This window comes from Stomoxys calcitrans, chromosome 3, assembly GCF_963082655.1.
Source record: "Stomoxys calcitrans chromosome 3, idStoCalc2.1, whole genome shotgun sequence".
In the NCBI taxonomy this organism is placed as follows: Eukaryota; Metazoa; Arthropoda; class Insecta; order Diptera; family Muscidae; genus Stomoxys; species Stomoxys calcitrans.
In genome coordinates this window covers 81710810-81717014 of record NC_081554.1, presented here as the reverse complement: position 1 = coordinate 81717014, position 6205 = coordinate 81710810, and positions in this window count along the sequence as shown.

Here is a 6205-nt window from a genome sequence, read left to right as displayed (position 1 = left end):
GTAACGCGGACGTTTGGCCATCACGCAGGCGTGAAGGCCTTTATATAGGGGACCTCAACGCCATTTTTTTCCTTCTCTTAAACACATCGTGGGTATATTGGGGTATCCCGCAACACATGGCACTCAAATGAAGGATTTTCGAAAGTTGTGAAGGTTAGATTAGGTTGAAAAGAGGGTGCGGATAATAATCCGCCCCATGTCATTATGGACATACACCTAAGGCAGTAATTGGCTTGTTGGGCGCTCTAAATAATAAAAAAGTAACCTCGTAAAAGAATATCTAAGTTAGGAATTCCGTGCTACTTACAAAATCCTTAATTGTTTTCCATGCCGCGCCCCATGTTGTTGTTTTATATCTGGTATTGTGTCCTCACCTAAGTGCCGGAGGCAATGATATAGGAAATGCTCCAACGTCTCATCATCTATTCCTCATGCCCTACACATGCAATCACTTGCGAAAGCTGGGCAATAATATAGGAAATATTCCATCGTCTCATCATCTATTCCGCATGCCCTATACATGGTATCACTTGCCGCCCCGATTTTACATAAGTGAGCTCGTAGTCCTATGTGTCCCGTTATGATACCGAAAGCTATACTGACCACCTTCTTCCTTTCAGTAATAGCTTCGTTTTCTCAAGATCTGGACCTCCCAGTAGGATTTTCGCCGTTATACCGACTGTTTCACAGTGTTACATCCGCATTCGTCGCCCACGCCCTTAACTCGGGTTGTGTCGACCCGAAAGGCTCAGAGTTAACCAAGTTTTTTGACCGCAGTTTTCTGGCATTCACCGCCAAATTGTCTGCTTTCTCATTTCCAGTTACTCCGCAATGGCCCGGCACCCAAACGATGCGGATTATGCCATCCTCAGAGAAAGCGTTAATTTCCTTCCTACATTCCAAGACTGCTCGTGATCTTACCGTTCTGGTTGTCATTGCCCTTATGGCCTGTTTACTGTCCGTAAAGATGTTCATACTCGACGTCCTCGCGTAAACACCACACCACCTTACGGATTCCGCGATCGCCCAGATCTCTGCCTGCAGGACGGTATTAAGTTCAGGCAGTCTAAAATAAATCTCAGTCCCTGGGTTCTCAATGTAGACCCCCAGGCCCAATATGTCCTCTAGCTTTGATCCATCCGTATAACGAGATCTTCCAGATGGCAATACTAGGGTTCCGTCGATCCAAGACTGTGCCGCTGGCAGCAGTGCCTCGCACTCAACCTCAAGTGTCATCACAGGTTTCCGATCGGATTCCATTCCTTCCAGGTAGATTAAAATACCCTTTAACTTGACATCGAGGCACAGGATAGCTGCTAGGCACAACACAAACTGGAACATTAAGGTCAGATGTGTGTTGTGTTCATTGCTGTCACGAGAAGCTTAGCTGCGAGCTACCAGTCGCGTCCACAGGTTGCGGATATTGGAATGCTCCATACGGAGTATTTTCAACGGCAGTGGCGGACAATCGGCGGCATTGAGCGGAGAGACCGACCGAAAAAAGGATATCATCAAACGGACAAGTAGGCCTACCAGGACTTTATGGAACTCAACTCAAGTGTCTATAGGAGTAAAGTACGAATTTGACATCTAAATTAATACTAATATTTGGGGACGCCTATCGCTAAAAACACAAATAGGCTTATAAAGCGACCATGATGTATGAATGAAAATAAAAAAAAAACTAGTAAAAGCGTGCTAAGTTCGGCCGGGCCGAATCTTATATACCCTCCACCATGGATCGCATTTGTCGAGTTTTTTTTCACGGCATCTCTTCTTAGGCAAAAAAAAAGAAAAGATTTGCTCTGCTATTAGAGCGATATCAATATATGGTCCGGTTTGGACCACAATTAAATTATATGTCAGCCAATTCGAATAACAAATGCGCCCCTTGGGGGCTCAAGAAATAAAATAGAGAGATCGATTTATATGGTAGCTGTATCGGGCTATAGACCGATTCAGACCATCATAAACACGTATGTTGATGGTCATGAGAGAATCCGTCGTACAAAATTTCAGGCAAATCGGATAATAATTGCGCTCTCTAGAGGCTCAAAAAGTCAAGATCCCAGATCGGTTTATATGACAGCTATATCAGGTTATGGACCATACTTGGCACAGTTGTTGGATATCATAAGAAAACACGTCGTGCGAAATTTCATTCCAATCGGATAAGAATTGCGCACTCTAGAGGCTCTAGAAGTCAAGACCCAAGATCGGTTTGTATGGCAGCTATATCAGGTTATGGACCGATTTGAACCATACTTGGCACAGTTGTTGGATATTATAACAAAACACGTCGTGCAAAATTTCATTCCAATCGGACAAGAATTGCACACTCTAGAGGCTCAAGAAGTCAAGACCCAAGATCGGTTTATATGGCAGCTATATCAGGTTATGGACCGATTTGAACCATTCTTGGCGTAGTTGTTGGATATCATGACAAAACACGTCGTGCGAAATTTCATTCAAATCGAGTAAGAATTGCGCCCTTTAGAGGCTCAAGAAGTCAAGACCCAAGATCGGTTTATATGACAGCTATATCAATACATGGACCGATATGACCCATTTACAATACCAATCGACCTACACTAATAAGAAGTATTTGTGCAAAATTTCAAGCGGCTAGCTTTACTCTTTCGGAAGTTAGCGTGCTTTCGACAGACAAACGGACGGACGGACGGACAGACGCAGGGACATGGCTAGATCGACATAAAATGTCACGACGATCAAGAATATATATACTTTATGGGGTCTTAGACGCATATTTCGAGGTGTTACAAACAGAATGACGAAATTAGTATACCCCCATCCTTTGGTGGAGGGTATAAAAACATTAGTGTGGGTCACTGTTTTAGTCGACAAAACGGTGTATCAAAATTGTAAAGTACGGAGAAATCTAAGACAATTTGCCCAACAAACCATGGACTTTAAATCAAAATCGAGCTTCCGGTTTTTAGCGAATTATTATGCGAATAATTTTGAAACAATCACATCTGGTATAGATTAAGGCTTCTATGATCCTATAAGGGTATTGATTTTTAAGGGCCTTATATCTATTTAAAATCTATTGTTGTGAGTATTGCAGGATACAAGTTTGGTTCATGTGCCAAATCGGGCAAAAACTTTTGCTTTAAGAAGTCAAATCCGGAGATCGAATCATTTAAGGGTCATATGTATATATGAACCTGGATGGGATTTGGGGTATGTGTTGGAACAAAAATGTACCACATTTCAGCCCAATCGGATGAAAACTGAGGCTTCTGGGGGCTCAAGAAGTCAAAACCAGGAATCGGTTAATATGCTATATCATATAGGGCTACATCATGTTATGAACTAATTGGGATCATACAGATATTGAAAGTCCGAAAAGAATTGCTAGTCCCAAATTTCAGCCAAATCGCATGAAAATGTAGGCTTCTATGGGCTCAAGAAGACAAAACCCGTAATCGGTTTATATGGAGACTATATCTATTTCTGAACCGATTTGCAATCCCCAACGACCTACATCAAGAATCAAGCAGCTGTCTTCATTCGTTCGAACCCTATCGTGATTTTGACAGACGGATGAACATGGCTAGATCCACTCAGAATGTCACGACGATCAATATATATATTTATACATTTATAGGTTCTCAGATCAAAATTTCGAGGCGTTACTTATGGTGGTGGGTATAAAAATACATATCAAAATGTTCCATATTTTATTTTTTCCTTAAATAAGTATAAATATTTAGGCTTTCACTATTAAATTTCAAAATTAAATAATTTGTATTGTCGCATTCTTCTAGCAAATGTAAAAGTGAAAGCAATTTGATCTTGAACTTGTTATCATTTTTGTCGCATTGAATGGGTTAAGCTACAGCATAGCTTTCGCAGAGGGTATATGGTTACAATGGAAGCAGAACAACAACGATTTTGTTGTTCCTATGTTAACGCTAGGTGAAAATACCACAAATGCCTTAAATTTCTTACCTACACTTTTTTGCAAAAGGCAAAATATAGCAAACAGTTAACCGCAAAAGCCACAGACACATGCCTTGTATTTAGAGACAAACTTCTCACATATCAATGAGTGCTGTCCGTTTTAAGTTTGAGCTCAATGATAAGGAGCCCTTCTTTTTACAGCCGAGTCCGAACGGTGTGCCGCAGTGCGTCACCTCTTTGGAGAGAAGTTTTACGTGGCATTGTACCTCACAAATGTTGCCAGCATTAGGAGGGCAAAACCAATTTTTTTTTCTGATGGTCTCGCCAGGATTCGAGCCCAGGCGTTAAGCGTCATAGGTGGACATGCTAACCTCTGCGCTTCGGCTGGAATCATAAGATTTTGCACCAATGCACCGCGACAAAAAAAAAGAATCAGTACGGAAAGGCAAAAGTCGGGCGGTGCCGACTATATAATACCCTACACCACCTCGTGCATATAGTACTTTTTATACAATCCACCATAGGAAGGGGGTGTACTAATTTCGCAATACTGTTTGTAACTACTCGAAATATTCGTTTTAGACCCCATAAAGTATATATATTCTTGATCGTCATGACATTCTAAGTCGAACTAGTATTGTCCGTCCGTCCGTCTGTATGTCGAAAGCAAGCTAACTTTCGAAGGAGTAAAGTTAGCCGCTTGAAATTTTGCACAAATACTTCCTATTAGTGTAGGTCGGTCGGGATAGTAAATGGGCTATATCGGTCCACGTTTTGATATAACTGTCATATAAACCGATCTAGGATCTTCTTTGGCCGCTAGAGGGCACAATTCTTATCCGACTTGGCTTAAATTTTGCATGGGGTGTTTTGTTATGACTTCCAACAACTGTGCTAAGTATAGTTGAAATCGGTCCATTACCTGATACAGCTGCCATATAAATCGATCTGGGGCCTTGACTTCTTGAGCCACTAGAAGACGCAATTATTATCCGATTTGGCTGAAATTTTGCATGAGGTGTTTTGTTATGACTTTCAACAACTGTATTAAGAATGACTCAAATTGGTCCATAACCTGATATAGCTGCCATATAAACCGATCTGGAGTCTTGACTTCTTGAGCCTCTACAGGGAGAAATTCTTATTCGATTTGTCAGAAATATTGCATGATGTCTTTTGTTATGACTTTCAACAACTGTATTAAGAATGGTTCATATTGGTCCATAACCTGATATAGCTGCCATATAAACCGATCTGGGGTCTTGACTTCTTGAGCCACTATAGGGCGCAATTATTATCTGATTTAGCGAAAATTTTGCATGAGGTGTTTTGTTATAACTTTCAGCAACTGTGCTGAGAATAGTTCAAATCGGTCCATAACCTGATATAGCTGCCATAAAACCGATATGGGGTCTTGATTTCTTGAGCCTCTACAGGGAGAAATCCTTATCCGATTTGGGAGAAATATTGCATGATGTGTTTTGTTATGACTTTCAACAACTGTATTAAGAGTGGTTCATATTGGTCCAGTACGCAATTCTTACTAGATTTGGCTGAAATTTTACACAATGACTTCTACTATTGTCTCCAATATTCAGTTTAGTTATGGTCCGAAATTAACCATAACTTGCTATTGTTCCAATAACATAGCAATTCTTTTCTTTTATCTTTACCGCGGCAAGAGGTCGACAAATGCGATCCATGGTGGAGGGTATGTAAGATTCTGCCCGGCCAAACTTAGCACGCTATTACTTGTTATATGTAGAACTTATCTCGAAATCTAGTTTGACTTTAATTTGGATACCAATTGAAATAGCAATTTAGAACATTGTAAGATGTTCCTACCATAGGACAAAACATTTGGATTTCCGTATCTTCAAAAGGCCATATCGGATAAAAGATTATGTGGGAGTTATATCGAAACCTGTGCCAATTTTAATGACACATACTGGGACATGATATAGAACATCTCACGCGCTATATTGTATATATTGTAGAGATGTGATCAAAATTGTGGATTTAACTGCCTTAAAAGTCCATATCGGACGAAATATACACATTGGAGCTATATTTAAATTAAGACCGATTTTAATGAAATTTTGCGGACGTATTGGAACGTCAATTTATATGTCTCATGCAAAATCGGACGAAAATTGTGGATTCTACAGCCTGACATTTTGCACACATTTTGGAAACGTCAAATTAAGCACCTTATGCAAAATTTGGAAAGATCGGACCAAAATTGCGGCTTCTACAGCATTACAAGGCCAAGTCGGAT